The sequence below is a fragment of the Lissotriton vulgaris genome, chromosome 3_1, assembly GCF_964263255.1.
Source record: "Lissotriton vulgaris chromosome 3_1, aLisVul1.2, whole genome shotgun sequence".
Lineage (NCBI taxonomy): Eukaryota > Metazoa > Chordata > Amphibia > Caudata > Salamandridae > Lissotriton > Lissotriton vulgaris.
The window spans coordinates 295,741,592-295,762,823 of NC_141689.1; the positions used below are offsets into that span (position 1 = coordinate 295,741,592).

The 21,232-nt window shown below is 44.7% G+C and overlaps 1 protein-coding gene across 1 annotated transcript in view; it reads right to left on the bottom strand.

Moving 5' to 3' along the window:
- The window catches only part of CPLX4 (complexin 4), a 284,560-nt gene that overhangs the window by 223,973 nt on the left and 39,355 nt on the right, over window positions 1-21,232 (bottom strand). The window lies entirely within an intron of this gene.

Sequence of the window (21,232 nt, forward strand, 5' to 3'; positions counted from 1 at the left end):
AAAGGAGTCAAAAGACTATGGGGCATATTCTCAAGGAACTATCACCGAGTTATCGGCACTTTATCGCCGCCAAAGTTGTGATAAATTAATCGCCCCATTCACAAGCGGGTGCTAACAGCCAATATCACCAGTTTACCTGCGATAGCAGCCGCAAAAACATTGCCACAGATGACCTCTGCAACTATCGCTAATGAGATGCAGAGCAGGTGTTCCCGTGCAAAAAGCCGCAACAACACCAATCCGCAACATTCTCAACGACCAGCCAGGTCGGCGATAAGAACCCAAAACAGACGATAAGGCGCTTTAGCAGCAGGAAATTAACACCTGCCCTGAATTTGTGTAAAGTCGGACCCCAGCCTGCACCAGACAAGGGAGTGCAGCCCAGAGCCACTCCTGAAGGGCAACAGATGCCAAGGAGCTACTGATCATGTAGCTCGGAGCCCCAACAGGCCCACAACACCCACCTCCACTACCCCCAGGCCTCCCACCCCCTCTCCAGCCCCCCTGCCACCCCTCCGGACCCCCACAGAGGCAGCGCAGACACAGACCACGGACCATCAGAAAACGCACTAGCCTCACAGATTTAACACCAGAGTATGTCATTGCCCACTACAGGCTTAAAAGGACAACCATCCTCCGCATCCTGAACATCATAGCCCACAGGCTGATGGCAACTAACATCCCTCCGCAGACAAAGCTGCTGGCTGTGCTGCATCTGTTGGCCTCTGGTACCTTCCAACCAACAACAGCCAGAGTCAGAGGAGTCTCACAGCCAGCCCTATCAAAGTTCCTCACACCTGTCCTGGATGCCATCATCAGATAGGTACCCCAGTACCTATACTTCCCCCACACTGCGCAGGAACAGCTGGAGACCAAGCAAGGTTTCTAAGCCATAGCTGGCTTCCCACACGTGCTGGGGGGCAATTGACTGCACACATGTCCTACTTATGCCTCCTGCCGACACTGCACATAATTACTGCAACAGAAAGCGCAAGCATTCCATCAATGTGCAGGCAATAGTGGGCCATCGGGAATTCTTCACCGATGTCATCGCAAACTACCCAGGCAGTGTGCATGATTCATACATCTTCCGACAGTCCATCATCAACCAGCACTTCCAGGATGGCACCTATGGAAATGCATTGCTCGTTGGTAAGTACCAAATGCCAAGTGTGGCGTGGATGTGCTGGCCAGACAGCAGTATGCAGACCACAGACATATCCATGTCGACAGACACTGCTGGTGGTGGTGGTTGGGTTGAGGACAGTGGATGCAACCATGTAACCCCAGCCAGTGGGGGAGGTCACGGAAATGTAGCTTGTTACGTCCCCCTGTAAGCGTGTGTGAAGTGGGCTCGCCCGGCGTACGCCAGGCTAGCGTAGAAGTGTGAATAAATAGCACGTAGCCCTGGGCGTGGTTCTCTGCCGGAATGGCCAACATCCCAGCCAGGGCAGCGCCTCTCACCCCGCCATGAGGCCACCGCCGACGCCGTGAGCGGTGTTGCCTGTAATCCTGTGCGCCTGCTGCACCCGGGCCGCTGGTCCCCGAAGCTGTATTGCCTGCACCTGGGCATCCAGGCCTCACTGCTCACCTGCAGACACCGGTGTGTGTCATAGAAGGCCCACCACATGCCGCTGCAAGCTCCAAGCCCGAGGCCTGCAACCTTGGCAGCCTCCTCAGACAATTATGGCCTCCGCGACACAAGCCCACAGTACTCCTTTCTCGTTGATGTACTTCACCGGCATACACAGCAGACAAGTAGGTCACACATTGGGAACTGAGTCTTGATTACACCATGGCAGAGAACATTAGTCATGGCTGAGTTTATGTCACTAAACTCCCTTCAATGTGGTGCCAACAAGTCTGTGCATAGGACTACAACCAAACGTGTCTGTGGGTCCTTGCTGACTGCGGCCTTTAGCCTACACAGTAGTCCTGCAGGCCTCACACCACTCCAATGCAGTCCGTATCAGGCAAGACATGGCATTGTCGCAGGCTGCACACCCGCTCAGCTCTGGTGCCACTACCTCCATCAGCCACAAATCTAATCCACATGCCATTCCAACGTCGTATGTTAGAGATCTAGGAGGAGATGGTTGGACAGCGGTTAATCCGCGCTGACCACTGCCTCTGGCCGACATTAATGCCAACTAGGTCGCACCTTTGGAACTGAGTCTTGATTTCTTCATGGCAGTGTTCATGTCACAGTATGCAGGGAGTGCTGTAAGAGGAAGACACGCTTCAGTCCGGAGGAGAAAAGGCTCACCTTTATGGAGGTGATGGGACACTACCAACAACTGCACTGGTGCCACTGACTCTGTGCAGTGCAGGCCTACCACACGTCCCTGTGGGCCACAGCTTACTGCTACCTCCGGCACACACTGCGGTGGAGTAGGTCACATAGTTGGAACTGGGTCTTGCTCTCTGCATGGCAGAGTTCATGTCATTGTACAGACCTCATTGCAGACTGCATCCCCTTTCAGCTCAGGTGCCACAGGACAGGGTAAATTACCAATGTGCAAAAAGAACTTTCCTAGGCAGTGAAAAACATATATGTTACATAGGTTTATTTAACATGATGTGGGGATAACCCAAGCTCAGTGCAAGTAATGGCCGACTATTTAAAACATGATAGTTATTCTTTTATTAAAGTTTAAAAAAACAAATATTTTTGAAAGAATCAAAAGACAATAATCAAGAGACATATATTTAAATATAGGTGCCTATACATCAGTTGTGTTGTATATACCATGAGTAACGGGCGGTGAGCACTTTTATCAAAAACGACACAATACACACATATCAAAAGACAACAATTATATATTCAATATATTTTGTGAAACAGTTAATTAAAAAGCAAAGAAATGAGGGCAATGGACATATTGTGGCAGATGGTAGTAGTTGTTACAGTTTTCTACGCGCATTGCGGCACGGAGCGTGCCTTCTTCAGGAATGCCACAGGAGTATATCAGGCTGAATAGATGGGTATAGTAGACAGAAAATGGTCGGTAAGCCATACAGGTAAATGAATACAGCTTCAACAGGAGACTACTTCTAGTGAAGACACCCAATCCGACTTGGGTGTAGTGTGGCAAATGTCACAGCCCAATGGTTAAAAAGTCAATGAGATTACGTAAAAAGGAAAAATGAACATAATGGTTGCTTGGAGGCACTGAAATCTGTACTGATTTGACGCTCCTAATGTCAACAGAAAGGGAGTGAACGCCTCAAGGTGATAAAGGCGTGGCGCGCTAGAACTACCATTAAGGAGGTCACGAGGTGAATAATTAAACGATGTGAGGTTGCCTACAGGTCTAACCCGGAGAAGAAAAAGGCACCTCGGTTCGAAATGGAAGTTGGGCGCTGGATCTGGAAAGTTGCTGGCTACGTCGTGCGTAGCTTTGTAGAACCTGTCTCACTGCGCTTTTACTACCATGATTGGCAGGTATGCGCATAGCTCCATCGCTCCATGTGTGACTATTGTTTGAGTCTGAGTCCGGTTGTTACACTACCTTGATAGGCTGGTGCACATCCAAGATTGTGACTCACTTTTTAATGAATGTGATACAATGTGTGCTTTGACTATACACCTTGAATGGGTATTATCGTTTTTAGACTCGCCTATTGAATCTTACTATTTCTATTGAGTGTGATAAAATGTGTGCTATGACTATACACCTTTAATGCATATCAATAATAAAAAATCTCTTTCATGTCAGCACGGTCTCACTCCCCTGTGTGGTATGTGCACTGTGCTTTCATGATGTGCTAATCAGTGTTTTTTCACAATCCACACAAATTTAGGTATGATCAATCCATGTAAACAAGTGCTCTTTGCTTTCAATGTGGTATACACTTGTATTTATCATTCTTTAACATGTATCATTCTCTAATATTTGTAGAACCAGTAATGTCGTTCCCCATCCAGATACATTAGAATTCTGGCGAGTATTTACCTGTTTAGCAGAATTTTTCGGCAATGTTTTTTACAATAGTGGAGTCTGTTTTCTGCCCGACTAGTGCCTATACACAATAAGTCTTTTTTCGCTAGGTGTTCTTTGTTGCCACGCCCCGCCCCTGACCTCTTGTCTCTTAGTTACGGGAGCCTCTCCCAGAGCATTGTTTGCCCAGTGATTGAGCGTCCACGCTGGTCCGTTCTGTTTTTTGCTCCTTTTGCGATTAAAAAGAGTTCTTTTTCCGTGTTCTTACGAGTACACCACACGGATAGGTGAGCTTTGGAGTGCATGGAGTTTCTATTTGACAATGTTGACTCTGTCTATTAGTGGATGAATTTTCTTATAGGACCTCTTGGGTTCTTTTCCATTTACAGTAACGAGAGGACACATTCGTTGGTGGATTGTTGCGATTGATACATCCCCTCCTAAATCACGAGGTAATCAATAAGCCTAGAAGGCGTTTTCAATTCCTTTTTTGTGACTTTACTGGATGGTAGTGTTGCTTTATCCCTTTTTTTGGGGCACCTTTAGAGATTTGTTATAGTCAAGTGTATAGGACTCTCTGATATAATGTCCGGTGCTCAGGGCAGTCACACATTTATATCTGGAGAACAAACTGCCATTATAGTGATGGGAAGACTCATCTGGGTTATTACGCAATGTGAGATTGATCATGATCTTAGTCCTCTGTGTGTATATATATGTGAGTTTTTAAATGTCTTTTCAACCCGCCATGATATGTTAGGGATCTCTCTGTGAGACCCTTAATAAATAGTTGTTTCTCTATTCCCCGTAGGAGGTTTGCCCACTTTCAATCCCCACCTCTCCTTTTGTCCTGACGAAGACCCGCACCGTAAGGGAAACTACCCCTACAAGAACTAGGGTCGAAACGTAGACTGGCTCAACCTTAGACACCAGCTTCTACCGCTAGCAAGATTTGTACGGCTGTATTGGAAGCCTGTTTTTTTGGAAATGTGTTTGATCTTTGCAGGCTAATGTGACCCCATAATAAGGGAATAGCCAAAAATTGCATCTAAAAACCAAGAGAATTTGATTTATTTGTCACTTGAATGAAATTTGTATCCTTTATTTTCCTCACGAAACCCGTTCAACACACTACCCTTCCCCTCCCTTCCCCCTTCCACTTGTGGGCACATTTATTCTTAAAAATTTTAGGATGTATAACGTATAACCACTAATAAGGTTTGTAGTATTGTGTGAATAAAAACATTGTACTGTTGATCTGTTTCTGTATCTCATCTTATTTCTATCCTTCCAATTCTTTTTCCTCCAGTCTGGGACCCCCTTATTTGTAACAATTATCTACCCAGGTCCCTGTGACTCTATTGGGTTAACCCTGTTCTATATAACGTTGTCTCACTGGGGGCTGACAATGCGGACTGAGTGTGTGCTCAGAAATTCATGGGCAATCTCTGGTTAAACTTCAGTGGTGTTTGAGTCCATGGGCTGGGGATTGTCTTCATCTTCATGTAGCTGATACTGACACGATGGAAAAGAGGGGTCTGTAGCATTCAACTCTGCAATTTGCCTGTTTCTGCTTGCTTCTGCCCTCTGCATCCTGCCCTGGAAGGGCCCCTTCCTCAGTCCCCCGCAACCTTCTGCGACATTTTCCTTGGACATCGACGAGGACCCGCTCAGCTCGCTTGGCCCTACCTCAGTGCACCGTAAGACACCGCCCCATGGCGGTGTGCCAGTGCTGGCTGCAGTGCATCCGGGGCCACTAACTCTGTGCTGCTCAGGTCAGGGAACCTTGCTGTTCATACCTTGTACTGCTGATTGTCTGATCACTGTAGTGGTTGTTGTCAGCACCAACCATCCCCCTGAGAGGTGGCTTACACTACCCAACAACCATCCAGCACAGGCGTCACTGGGCATGTGACCCTGGCAATAAAAGGGGATGGGCGCACGTGCCTGTAGCCAGTTCCACAAACTCACTCAGTGTGTCCGTGTGGTGATAATGTATGCATGAGGGACCGGGCCATTCCACATTACATTATGCTGTGTACAGTGTACGCAACCATGTCACTGCAGGCAGTGGTGTAGACCTGGGACATGTAACCATGTCATAACTCCCTGTGAGCGTAAGTGGGGTGGACAGGTGAACAACAGTACAGCGTAGTGGTGTGGCTCCTACACACGTGTATCTGGGTGTGGTTAAGTGTAGGCCTTGCCAGGAATGTGGCTGATGCGTGTGTCTCTGTTGTAGTGTCTGCACCACTTGTCCCGCAATCAACAATGTTGCTATTTGGCATGCCCCCGGTGTGCGTGCTCGGCTGAAGAGGTACATGTGGGAGGGCAGGCCCGCTCGGGGTCAGGGATCACACATGTCAACTGTTGTGTGTGTGTGTGTGTCACTATTAGCACAGCATGAGCCAAAGATCAACCCTCACCTGCATGTCGAGTTCAGCCAGGCAGTTTCTCTACATCTGTGTCAGCCCTGTCCTTACAATATGCCTACACACACGCGGCCGGCCACCTTCTGCACACATCAATACTGTGTCGTAGTCAGGCTTGTGGACTTGCGCTTAAGGCATGACAATGTGGTGCCGTAGGGGTGCAAGTGATGCAACCGCGCTGCGCACACTAGTCACTATGCCTGGGGGGAGGGAGGAGCAGCAGTGAGGCTACGTAAGACACATTGATGCCACTCATTTGCAACAAACAGTTCATGTCATACAGGAATCACTAAGTCACACATATCACACACCAATGAACCAGTGTGTCTGTCAACACATCATGCAGTATGTAGTCTTGACTCATGTCTCTCTGCACAGTCACAGGTGGCCAAGGATATGAACTCTGCGCTTGGATGATGACACCCCTCTGAGTCCCAAACACACAGGCCCAGAGGCAGTACAATTTAGCCCACAAACGCACCAGGGTCAACCTGAAACGCACATTTGGCATGTTGAAGTCATGTTTCAGGTGCCTGGACGTCACAGGTGGTAGGCTCCTGTACAGCCCAGACATTGTGTGCAAGATGATAGTTGCATTCTGTGTGTTGCACAACAGATGTGTACGCAGCAAAGCCTCATGGATACAGGTGCCAGATGCACTGGACAATGATCATGAAGATGAGGCAGGTGGACCACATCCCACTGCAGCCGCAGCAGGAATAGCCCAAAGGGACTACATCATTGACAATTTCTTCTCTGGTTGACGTCACATTGGGACGGTCCTTAGCAATAATGGGACAGTACGATGACTGACCACAGGCACAGCATGTGCAAATAAATGCATTTAAAAACACATTTCCCTGCGTGCATGCCACTTGTCTGTACAGGCACTTCACTCAGACAAATGTGGGTGCGACATGTAGTGCTGACAATTTTGGAATTTGTTAATGGATGGTGGGTGTGTCACATCTGTGCAGTGAGGCTGTTTAGGGTGTCACGTATTCGAACTGCCAGTTCTGTGTGTCACAGTTGTACGGTATCCCACTATTCTGCGTTTCACATGTGTCCTAATTCGTTCTCTTTTGGCTAGCATTTGTGGCCTACAAGTGACCACAGGGCTTCTTTTGGGCTCTGATATGTGCCGCCATGATGCAGGGCTGCACCCTGTGACTCAAGTCCCATGACATGTGAGACATGTACGTAAGAAGGAGTCACTGACCCTACATTAGTCCATACTTTCCTTGTTGTTTGATCATGGACATGGCACGTCGGTGTGCAGGGGGTGTTGATTGTCCCTTTGGAATGTGAAGAGGGAATGCGGTTTCACAGTGTGTACCATGTATGTTTCCGCATTGCCGCAGGTTACATACTGAATGCATGTCAAAGTACATTGTGGCTGTTTGTGAGGAAATGCCTATCTGATGTGGGACAATGGTCATTTGTTCCGCGTTGTAGCTGTGGGTCTGTGCTTGTATGTTGTCCTCTCACAGTTTTTTTACTCTGCTTTTATGGTGCATTTTCCCATCTGACGCATGGGATTTCCAGGCCTGTCGCTGTTTTATGCTGCTTTTTGTATCGCGTTTGGCCTCATCGCTAATTTTTCAGCGTTTGTGTTTCGCATTTCTGCCGCGTCGCGTTGACTTTATCGCAGACATTTGATGCGCTGTCGGGGGCCTATCGCATGGTGCCTCCGTGTTGTAAATACTTAGTCAACACAGCGTAATTTCCCCCTGATAGACTGCGATGTTGAAAGTTGCGTTAAGTTATTTTTGCAATGGTTATCACACGTTCTTGAGAATATGCCCATATGTCGGTGTTGTAAGGGATGGACTTAAAAGAAATACACAAAAAGAAATACATTGCATAGTAGCGACAAAGGGCCAGTACTTTTGTTTGATCTTTAGGAAATGCTCCATGTGCAGGCATCCATACTTTGTGCACAAAAAAGATATAAATCTAACAACATAATTTCATGACAGCAAATTAAAGCAAATAACAGTGCAAGCGAGATTAGTTAAAAGCACAATACCTTTAAGACAGGCTACTGCTTCCGAAAAACTAGCATGCCCAATACAAACAAAATCATATAAGGCATCAATTAAACTGTCATTGTGTCAGCAAAGTAAGTAAATTGATACTTGTATAGCGCACTACTCACCCGCAAGGGTCTCAAGGCACTTGTACGAATACCGCTGTGGAACCCATCCTGGCTTTCCCTCTGAGGCGTCCACTCCTGGGCACCCCCAAGGTGGAGGCCAGGCATCCTTTTAGCGTTGTGGGGGCCGTTGTGGAGATTAAGCAAGAGTTGCAGAGTGGGTCTCCATGATTGGAATCGGCACTGAGGCGAGAATTATCAGGTCCGTGGAATTTTGAGCCCAAGACCCGCCGAGGCGGGGAATTGAACCCTGGTCCCGGGCTAGACCTCTGCATCAGGGTCTGCCGCTCTAATCATTGAGCCACACTTGTGTGCTCTAGCATAGTATTTTGATTTTATTAAATCTTGAATTTATATTTCTAGTTTCCTAGGATACTTGAGTGTGTGTACCCATGATGAAAGAGGGCCACCACCTTTTTCTGTGTGGTTTCATAGGAATCTTTGTTACCAAACATGAACCACTCATATAATGTTCAGCAGATTGAGAGGGGTTGCCTTCCATTTGGTTCTATGGTTCATGTTGGCACATTGGCTAAGTCCTTGCTGCCAGAGGATCTAGAAAACGACTTGGTGTGTGTTCTGAAAGTTACAGAAAATGTATCATGACAACAGCAATCCATAAACCAAGAGCCTCCAATGTGCTTTATAATTGCAGCAGGGTCTGACATGGTTGTCTGAAGTAGTAGCGTGAACAAAAACTATAAGAGCTATAAAAATATTGCCAAAAATAGGTGGACAACACAAATATCGAGTATATATACGTTGTATGTAAAGTAAAAAATATTGACAAAGATATATGGTAAAAACACTTAATCTATAAAAAGGCATAACTTACAAATTAAAAATAAGTACTTACATGTTATTAAAAAAATAAACATATTTGAATATAAACAACAACAACATAATAATAAATTAACAAATAAATACAAAATAAATAGTAAAAGATTTTTACACTGAACTAACTTTTAAAACTAAAACTAAAAATTATACTGAAGTGTAAAAATAATAGAAATTGAGACTTGGAGGGATTAAATCAGTGTTTGACTTTGGAAGGGTAAAATTTACAATTGCCACTCTAACATAAGCAAAACTACGGAAAGTGTTGGTCTTTGGGAAGGTCAAGTTTGCTATTCCCACTTCAAAATGAGCAACAGAACGGATAGGGTTGAACTATTCCTACTGCAACGTAAGCAAAAGTAGAGAAAGTTTTGGACTTTGAAGGTGTCAGTTTACTATTTCCACTCCAACTTAACCAAGATTCGGGAAAGTATTTGACTTTGAAGGAGTTAGATATACTATTCCCACTTCAACGTTTGCAAACACAGGAGAAGTGTTGGACTTGAAGTATTTAGATTTACTATTCTGACTCCAATTGAAGCAACAGTATAGAAGGTTCAGGACTTTGAAGGGATCACATTTTCTATTATCACTCCAATGTTAGCAAAAGTGTTGGACAATCGAGTATTTACTCTTCCTTCGCCAATCTGAGCAACAGTATCGAAAATGTTAGACTTTGACGAGGTTATATTCCCACTCCTAATTGTTTTTTAACTAAAACATTTAAATATTGACCAAAAAAATTAAAACATATCCAAAACAATAATTGTATTAATTCAATATATTACAAATTAAATTAACACAATACACATTTTATTTTATAAAAACAAAAGTAACACTAAAAAAAATATTTTAAATGAAAACGATTCCCTCCCTACCACTTTAAAAAACAAACACTGACAAAGACTAACTTTGATAAAAAAATTAATTACATTTTATAGAAATGAAAATCATTAGATCACATTAATTATTAAAAACAACATATACAAGTATAACAATTAATTAAATTAACACAATTTAATAATTACATGAACTAATCAACAAATGAACAACGGACACTCAACAAATAATTAAAGTAACAATTATTCAATTAGTTGAATTTCATAAATATCAACAAAAATTGTATTGTATAAAAAAATTATTCTGAGGTAATAACAATAAATTATATTTTTTTAAACTCCCCACCCTACTTCTCTAGAAGCCCAACGATCTGCTACTGCATTAACCATGTCTAATTACATTTAAAGAAAATACATTTCATATTAAAACTAATAAACCATGCTTAACCAAATTAAACACAGTTATATTTATAAAACTAATGATGTATAATGCTGAACTAAGTACTATTTATCAAACTAAGTAAAACGTTTTACAAATATATTAAATAAAACGATATTATATACAACTGTATTTGTAAAACGATATTAAAGAACCAAAAAAGAAAATATTCTTACCTTTTATATTCTGTCCCATCATATTTTTGACTTCACAATATTTGAGACTATACAATATTTGTGAACCACAAACGTTTTTCCACAATGTTTTGTTAGAATACCCCAATGTATAGGAATAACAGTCAATGTGTTTCCACTAGGCCTGAGCGGAATTTCAATTACGCAAGAGTAATCGGAGTCATTTTGGCAATTCCATGTTACTCTTTGAAACATTATTGCCGATATTTACGCAATTACTCTTCAGGAAAAAATCCTATAGTGACATAGCATATTTAGTAATTGTGAGCTGCCACACGCTATTTGTTTTCTGCTGCATTTAGCTCTATTTCTTATCACTAAAATGCATCCTCACGTCCATATTGGACATGAGGATGCATTTTGTGCTAAGATAATAGCTCTAGATGCCAGGAGTAAGAGTGGGAAAAACCCTACCCTTAAAGCACTATAGTGAGCGTGAGCTGCTGCTCCTGCTCACTATTTGTATTCTGTATCAGTTAGTGCTATTGTGTAGCGCAAGTGACTGTTCTGTTTTGAATAATGTAACCTTTAGTATTTGTTGCAATTGATTAACGGAGTTGCTCATTTATAATGTAATGCATAGATTTAAACATGCACCAGGTTGAAGTTGCACACAGATGTGGCAACTCAAACTTAAAGGTGTAGAAATCATTGGCTGCTTACAATGATTTGTGCATTCAAGTGTTTATGTAACATGAGGGTTTAGGAATGAATAAGAAAAATGTTCATTAACATGCATTTTCATAGGGCCTATGTGCTTCACTCTTATGTTGGCCAATTTCTGTAGGCCTGTAATGTGCTCTCCCTGGCACCTCTCGTAGAGGGGTTGAGAAAAGCTAACATTCATGCGCACATTGGATTTGTTCAGTTCTCATGTTTCTGTTGCAGGTGGAGAAAGTCATCTTTGTTAGTTAGAATAATGCCTTTTGTTTTAGGAGTTAGGCTCAGGGAGAAGGGGATACTTTTATGCAAAGAATGCTGATAATTGGGAGTCAGTGTTCTTTCTCACTGAAGGAGGCCTGGGAATCAAGGTCATCGAACCAGGAGCTGGGAGTATCAAAACGGTCTGGAAAATCACCAAATGCAAGCAGTGGGCGTGTTTTGTGTTTTGCATTTTGAATTAGGGACAGAGCCCCGGGGGTTGAGTCAGGAGAGGAGGTGAGGAGATTGCATTTTGAATTAAGGACAGTGCCCCAGGGGTTGAGTCAGGAGAGGAGGTGAGGAGATCGATGGAGAGGGAAGGAGAATCTTAGAACAAGCCCTGTAGCTTTGGCTAATTGACCCATACAACATGAGTGCACTACTTAGGAAGTCTTCATGTGCTGACACCTTTTACTGATCTTGCCTATGGAATGCTAAGTCGGAATGGCACTGTAGTAGAAGTGTAGGGATAGACTAATGCTTTTACTCACTAGTCCCAAATGAAGACTGATCTGGACGTGGGGGCAATCATTGCCTGCGTTCTAGTTCTGGAATTTTAATCTTGCCTGTAGATTCCAATGTACTTTTACAACCTCGAGCTTGAGGTGTCTCTACATCCAGCTATTTTTGGCCTCTTAATAAACCCAGTAACTTGGAATCTGGAGTCTGTGATTCTTTAGAGTCATGTTTCTTTAAAGTTGCTAGGTTGCTTTAATGAGTTGTTTCTCCCCTCTACACTTCTCAGCAGCTCACAAAGATTCATTGACCTAGGGTCCTGGAGTAATTTTGTAGAGAGGAACCTGGCCCTATCACCGCTCTACAGGTGCACTGGCCAACTACAGTTTCCTTACACTAGGTGTTTATCTGTACCTTTGCGGATTACTTCGTTTATGTCCTGCTCGTGCTATAATGTGAGTTCCTGTGCCAAATACATACTCATTTACTTGATTATCATGGCGCCACGTTCACAGGCCACCATGTGCATGTTTTTCTCTACATAGGGTGCTGTGTTTCATGATTCAGCACGTTATCCACTTTCATGCCTTTTTAGTGCTTGTTAGTTCTGTAGTTGTTCTTAGACTCACAAGCCTACGGGTGTGATGGGCATCAAAGCCATTCCTGTTGAAGGGTTACTTGTGTTGCAGTTGCACGGTAGCAGCTGATTTGCCACTGCTGCTCAGGGTTAACAGCGACACAAGAATGAGAGTGCAATATTTGCTATGGGATCTTTTATCGCCCCAGGTGCTAATGCTGCATTTCTCCCACCAACCGAGTTTGATGGGCAGACTCACAGGCTCATTGGGGCACTAGCAATAAACAGCACTTGTGTTTTTAGGTCTTGCCTGACCCAGCCCGCATGTGCTGCTCTGCAAAGCTTCTAGTTAGGACTTCAAACTCCGACTACACGCTTGTGCGTGTGCTTTCTAAGAAAGACAGAACGCAATTGGCCAAAGGCGTGTGCGTGTCCTGCCTTCTCTCTTCCCTGGCCCAGGGAGCTCAGGAGCGAGTAGCAGCGGGCCTGGTGCCAGCTGCATACCTCACATTCCTTGAGCAGGGGCACACAGGCTGCCAGCTGGCTGCTGCTCGATCCCGAGCTCCCTAGGACTGCACTCCTCCCCTCCCACTCCATCAGGCCATGCCGTGTTACATGACACTTCTGCCGCAGCTGCTGTTTACTCCTGGTCTTGTTTTAGATGGTCGCTGCAAGAAGTAAACGCCTGCTCTGACTAGCTTTGGATGGGAGGTAGTCACTATCCAAAACACTTCTACACCAAGTTGTCTCTAACGATGATACTACTTCTCTCCTCACCTTTCCAAGACAAGAACTTTCAGACCCATCTCAGAGCCACAGGGTGAGCGCCAAAGCATTGTGTATGCTCGTTCTGAATATACCAATCACCCTAACGCGAAAATCCCAGCCAAATCCGGGCACCAATCATGGAGGCTCAGGGCGATTAGCCAATCCCACAAATTTTAGAAGCAAATCACAAATCGCTCTCTAGGTTGCTTCGCTTCTCAACGTTTTTAAAGAGCACTTTATATTCAACCCAACCTACCACAAAACAGTAGACGTTTAAAAATGTTACTCGAAAGATTCAGACTGAGGCCGTCTGTGCCTCATTTTCTTGTGAGTACATACGGTCTCAGTAGAAGAGCTTCTTTGCGTTAGGCGATGCAGCTTCTAGGCACGAGCATAGGGCTACTACTGTCAAAGTTGTTCACGGCGATGCTGTTGCTTGGAGATTTAACACCTATCTTCTAAGTACGAGCATTGCTTCACAGCATATCGGCTTATGTGATCTCCACGGAGGTGATTAAGCGTGTGGCAGAGGTCCGCTATCACATCCCTGCCTCCAGCGCTCTTCATAAGAGGAGTTCAGTCTCCGAAGCATTCGGTGGCACGTGTGCTTCAGTCATTCCACTTGCTTGTTTTGCTGCAGGTTGGTGGGCAACGCATTCCATCCTTGCCATTACAACAGCTATTGTGTTTCCATTAGGGATCTGTTGAGGGTGTTGTGATCTTGCCTTAGCAGTTTGGGCTTGGAGATATGAGGCAGCAAGGTTTGAGTGATTTACAACCAGTGTTTGAAGTGAGGAGAACAAGTGTGTCTCACAGAGCCCACTTCCTAAACAGAAGTGTATGTACAGTGTTTGCGTCAGTAAGTATCGTAGCTCATCTGTGATTGGGAAGCACTGGCACTGAGGCTGAGAAGTGCCACATAGCTTGCCAATGCATATACAGAGGCACTTCTGTACACTTGCACATACCTCACTGCCGAAAAGTGGCAGTACTGTGCTATTCTTAGTAAGGCAGAACTGCGCAGAAGAGGTGCAAGAATTGTGCAATTATATGTATAACCGCACTATTGAGAAGTCCATGTACTGTCTGCAATATGGGTAGAGCAGCTCCAATGAGAAGTGCAGGTACTGTGCCATTGTAATATAGCAGCTATATTAAGACGTGTCTAACATGTGACATTAGCCATTAGCATCTTTGGTTCAAAGTCATACGGTGCGGGAGGTCAACAGAGGGTTGCAAGTACTGTGACATAATTACAGCCGCACTGCTGTGAAGTTATGGTACAGTGCCATTATAAATATAGCAGTATCACGATCTAGGGGTTTGCCCATGTTATCCCACCACAAGCTGGGCAGAAAACACAATCAAAATACGTGTAAGTGTAGGAAAAAATACACTGGAAATATTAGTAAGAGAAAATATTAATTAATCTCTCTTCTGGCATGACATTATACCCACCAAAAGGTCTTTCATCATTCTAAAATACAAGCAAGCACCACTTCGAAACATTGTAGATAGTTTTATCTGGCAAACAAACATTCACAAGACAGACATAACATATATTCTACAAAAAGTGAACTTATCAAATAACATCAAATAATATTACATTTCTCTCTTGACATGAGATTTGTCAATTTGGCTGCAAAAATTCCTAAGGCAAAGAGGTCCACAAAGGGGATAGTCCCATACAGTAATACACGAAGGGGAAACAATAATAGGCCACTTAATCTATCAAAACGTGTATTCTCAATCGATGTATCATTCTGATGATGATATTGACATATTAAATATATGATAAATAATTAAAAACATATGGAAACATTGAGGCTTGAAAGATAAAAGTAGAAATCAGGTATGAAGATACAATAGAACAAGCATTTGCAACGCAATAGGTCTCGCGTTTACGCAAGTTTAAGCTATTGGCATTGTAAATAATAATGCCTTTTATTTATGTTTTAAAAACGAAAACAAAAATAAAAGGCATTGTTATTTGCAATGTCAATAGCTCAAATTTGCGCAAATGCAAGAGCTATTGCGTTGCAAATGCTTGTTTTCTCTGGTGCTAGCACTGCCGGGAGGCGATCCAAGCCCTGGCTAGCATGGGCCCTGCTGCAGCCACTGCTGCTGCTGAGCAAGCCCGGTTCTAGAGGGTGGGCCGGGTGGGCTAGGCCCACCCAAACATGAGCCTGCCCCACCCAAACATGAGCCTTGGCCCGAGGCTTGATGTGTGCCATTTTTTCCCCCGACAATTGTTCAGGCTGGCTCTCCTGATCCAAAGTGAAGAGGCTGCTGCAGCCTCTGCGCTGCCCAGCCTAGTACAGATTATCGCAGCCCATTGTCACATATAGAATGACAATGGGCCAAAGCCAGCAGGCACAGCATGTGGTGGGAGCTCGGGCCCTGGCCTTAGGGCACAGGTCTTCAAACAGTGGTGCGCACCTCCCTGGGGGTCCGTGACTGCATTTCCAGAGGGGCACAACTGCGTCTGCAAGGAAGGAATTGTAAATGAAGATAGTCTGGAAGGGTCGACGTTTATCTGGTGAGTTCACAGGCTGTCTTCTTTTATCTGCAGAAGTTAAACAGCATAAAAGGTTTGCACCTGTAATCCTGAGTGTTTCCTGGGGCACTGTCAGTGAGTAGGGAGACCGGGCTCAAGGGTAAACACAATATGAAAATAACTATGTAATTTTTTTCATCTTCATCTTAATATAATTGTATATATTTAAAAACACGCGCACACAGTAAATGAAAAAACAAAGCAAATGAAACGAATTTTGGGAAAATATACTCTCCGTTATCTAAAGCAATCACTGCCGATTTCTGTGTCTGACCAGAGAGTCGCCAATTTGAATCCTGGTTTTCACGGTGGGAAATAGCAACTAGTGTATTTATAGAGCTACACGTTCCATGCCTGTGGTAAAAAGCACTCCGGCATCACATTACAGCCCCATTAGGATTGTCTCCGTTCCTGCAAGAACCGACACACAATAAAGGCCATACACTGGATCAGGTTTTTTCAACAAAATCCATTGCTATAACGTCCATACAACCAGTACTGTGGTCTGATCATTTTCTGATTTCCTTTTCCGTGCCTGCCACCGCTCTTATTCGGGTGAGAGAATCAATAGAGACCACGCGGACTTCGCGCCCTTTCCATCTACTTTCGGTGGATATGTTATCTGAGGCCCTTTCCACCTTTCCATGTCATCTTTTGGGCAATTTGGAAGAGAATCCAGATTTGAGACCTTAATCCCCGAAAAAAAGCTTAAATCAGGGGAACGTAGAGCGTCGGCCCCATGGTTCTCTCCCCAGTTAAAGTTGCAACGGCAGGGATGTAAAAGGGGCGAGAGAGTTTGGAGACGGGCCTATGATCCGACTGAAAAATTGAAATTTCGAGCGATAACTAAAGCCTACCATCAATCGATCTGGAATGAAAAAAAGGCTTATTTCGAGCATCGAATTGATGAGGCTGAAAATGGTTGCAAAGAAATTTTCAAAGTTGTTCGGGATTTTACTTCTCCAGCCATCTGCACTCCATCTCATACTCATTCAGAAGTATAGATAAAACAGCTTGCAATTTTCTTCGTTAGTAAAATCACTATCATTCAAGCCTCTCTTTCCCACTCCAGCTCACAGTTGGTTTCGAGTCCTTCATCCCCCCCTTCATTTATGGAGGGTCAAGGCCTCTCAGAATTTCCCCATCTGTGTCTTGATACTTCTCTCGAGCTTCTGTCAAGTTTGAAATCAGGCTCTCCACTTGATCCGTGCCCGGCTAAACATCTGGGGAAGGTGGCACCTGCTTTAAATGCCCTGCTGAACCCCCTTTTGAATTCTTCCCTGTCAACCGGTGTGGTTCCGCAGGCATGGAAGCATGCTTTGATCCTGCCATTGATCAAGAAGCCTACCTTGGACCCCCTTATCCATGCCAACTATAGGCCTATTTCCCTTCTCCCTGCTCTGGTGAAAGTGGCCGAGAGATTCGCACATCGGACGATTTCCAATTTCATCGAAGGAAACGATCTGTTGCACGCCACACAATCTGGGTTCCGTGCAAATTATAGCACGGAGTCGGCTCTTCTCGAGGTCACGGATGCCATCAGGGAAGTACTCGACTCTGGGGGAAGAGCCATGTTGGTAATGCTTGATTTGTCGGCAGCTTTCGACACCGTTCCTCACGATCGCCTCCTTGCAAGACTCTGGGAGAGCGGCCTTCGGGGAACGGTGTGGAATTGGCTTAAATCATTTCTGGCCGACCGCCGGCAAACGATCTGGGCGCCCCCTTTCTCCGCTGATATGGCTCCGCTAGAGGTGGGGGTTCCGCAAGGTTCCATTCTCAGCCCCATGCTGTTTAACATCTTTAAGGCCCCTCTGGCGGTAGTCGCGGAGTCCTTTGGCGCCCAGATCGTATCCTACGCCGATGAAACCCAGCTCCTATTCACTTGTGATAGGGGCGGGTCATTCGACGGCATACAGATCAGGGATTACATTGGTGCGGTTTTTGAGTGGTTCAGGTGTAATGGCTTAAAATGCAATTCCGATAAGTCTGAACTGCTCTTTTTTGGATGCGCCTGTGAACCAGATTGGAAAGCTTGGTGGCCACAAGATATGTTTCCCCCTGACAATGTGTCTCTCAAGGCCAAAAACTTGGGAGTGATTGTGGACAGTGAACTGTCCTTTGGGCCACATATTTTGTGCCTTTCAGGTAAACGTTTCGGCATTTTACGGATGCTGAGGAAGTTTCTTCCTTTAGTGTCTTTTCAGCAAAGGAAGATAATTGTTCAGGCCTTGATTGGATCTCGACTGGACTATGCAAACGTTCTCTTTTTGGGTCTACCAAAATATCTTTTGACCCGTTTGCAAGTAGTCCAGAACTCGGCAGCCCGTGCTATCTACGGGCTCCCGAGAAGAGCAGGTGCCACTGTCTTACTGAACACCTTACACTGGTTACCGAACGCAAAGAGAATTCTTTTCAAAAGCCTGACTTTTGCCTTCAAAGCTCTACAAAGCACTGGCCCTAAGTACATTAGGAAACGTCTCTCCCGATATGTACCTAGCAGGTCTTTGAGATCATCTTATTTATCCAAGATGACAGTCCCGGCTATCAGGCGTGCAAGGTTGGGAGGTCGATCATTCCGCTACCTAGCCCCAAAGGCTTGGAATGAACTACCACTTTTCCTTAGACAGGCTCCCTGTCTCCTTGCTTTTAGAAAAGATCTTAAAACGTGGCTTTTTACTAAATAATTTCTTTCCCCTCTCTTCTGTCTGCATTTTAGTTGTTATGTTGTTGTCTTACTTGCTGATATTCTTCGTCAAAGCGCCGGGATGCTCCCTGGAGTAGCCGAGCGCTATAGAAGAAATAAATTAACATAACATAAATTAACATAAAGCATATATTAGCTCCTTGGTTGCTTTTATGTGTGTTGCTCAACTAGTTTCATAGGGTCCAGTGTCATGAGAGGATTATTAAAGCCAAGGTCACTGGAATTATGCAGCAGGGGAAGACCAAATCACGTGGCAGGGTTGACTAAATTATGTGGCAAGAAAAGGAAAATTATGTGGGGTTATACAGAACATTTTGTCATGCGTCTACTTTGTTACTTTGTCATTTTTACATTTGGTAAAAACTATCTGGGCATTGATTTCACCTCATTAATGCTGGTTTAATACCCAAATATAGCAAAAAGCAAAATAAAGGTGACCAGTCAAGCTTTGCGAAGGGCATTTCACAGAGAGATGAGAGCACGTTTACTGCAAAAAGGTGGGGGCAGCACGTTGGAGCTCATTATTTCTAAAGAGGAGGAGTTGTGTCCTAATGGCAAGAGCTTCCTACTTTGGAACCTAGTTCAGGTCCTCCTGTCAGCTCAACTCAAATCCCTTAACAGTCCAGTGCCTAAAACGAAATAAAATATATAATAAATTAATATGAACTTGTGTTTATGTAATGTAAATGGTGCTTATTTAAAGTTTCCCAATGCCCTTGGGCTGGGTCCTCCTTACGTAAAACTAAAAAAGGGATGGATAACCTGTTTCAAGATTGGAGTGATAGCCATGGTCGGTAAGTTGTGAAAGAGGCAGTGGAGGCAGAGTGCTACTTAGGGCCTCAGCTATCATTAGTGCAGAAAGTGCAATTGCATTGGGGCCCAGGAGTGTGAGGGGCTCACAAGAACCAAATTATGAAGAGAACATTTTTTTGTCAGTTTCTGTTATTGCTGGATGATTTTCCCTATCATATGTTTCACATTTACTGTGGATTATGAGCTACAAAAAAGTATCCATGATATGATCTCAAAAGCTCTGCCTTTGCACTCAGCCCTGCCTCTCCTGTTTCCAGATCCTTGGAATAAAGTTTGGCAGGGGTCCCCGACTTCAAAACATTTTGCTTTGGGGGGCTCCGTGCAAAAAGTTTGAAGACCACTGCCTCGTGGTATGACAGTGAGGCCTCACCACGGGAGATGCTGCTACTGCGGGCCAGAGTTTTCATTCCCCTTGGAACAGGAAGTGATGGGGCAAAAAATAGGGTTTTGCTCCCTCCCTCCTCGCAGTGAATGGCTGGCCGGACTCCAACTCATTCTGGCCAGGCAAGGCATCCTCACTACTCTATCAACCTCCCATCTCAAACTCAGAATTTAACCAGAAACCAACCCCCACCTTACCTGTCTCTTTGAGATGTGGCATTTAATGTGTAGGCTTTGTCAGCAGATGCCCTTGGCAGCGAGTTTCCTGGGCCCTAGTGCCACCGCAGTGCAACTTTTAAGTTACCTCAGTCAAAGGAGGGCCACCACAGAAACTGTTATGGTTTTTCTGAGAGACCAAATGTTTGATCGTGTACTCCTTCCTTGGAAAAAAATAAAGCCCTTTCAATCAAAACAAGCAAAACTGAAAAAGTTTACGCCATAGTCTATTTGTTCAGCCAGCACAGTCATTAACTGCTGCCTGCTGGGGTGTTTTGATTTAACTAGGACCACTGGAAATATGCACCTTTGGGGAGGTAGCCTGGCTGCTTGCATCCTGCGGTACAAAAGGGGGTGGTGATGGACGGAGCATCTGAATCAATCAAACACTCACACCCAGTCAAAAGATCTGGGTTTAATCCATCACCGTTCTTTAGCCCACTCTGCCACCCCAGTTCAGACATGGCTATATGCAAATCAGTCTGACCCTGTGCCTTATGGGAACAGTCCAGCCCGAACCGCCAAGCCATGTCTTCCCTGGACCGGAAACAAGCTTCCGAGGACCGGTTTCTGGCATTCAAGCCGTCTTCTTGAATCCAGTGGCAAAGTGAGCAAGGGACTCACGTCTGAGCATACCCTGCCACACTTATGGGGGCCAAAAGCGGTACAAAAGGGGGTGGTGATGGACGGAGCATCTGAATCAAACACTCACACCCGTCTGACCACTAGTCTCCATCGTAAATCCACTGAGTGTAATACCCTGTTAAACTACAACAGCCATCATCCCCGCGCCCTGAGAGACTCCCTCCCTTACTCCCAGTTCCTAAGTATCTGAAGGAGTTGTTACTTCAAGGAAGATTATTTTAAGGAGACAAAAATTCTCAGTGATAAACTCAGAAACAGAGGGTACTCGAAAACATTGGTACGCCGCTCTCTTAAAAGAGTTTGGTACTGCCCCCGTGAGGTCTTTCTAGAACCCAAGCCTAAAAAGAACCAAGACAG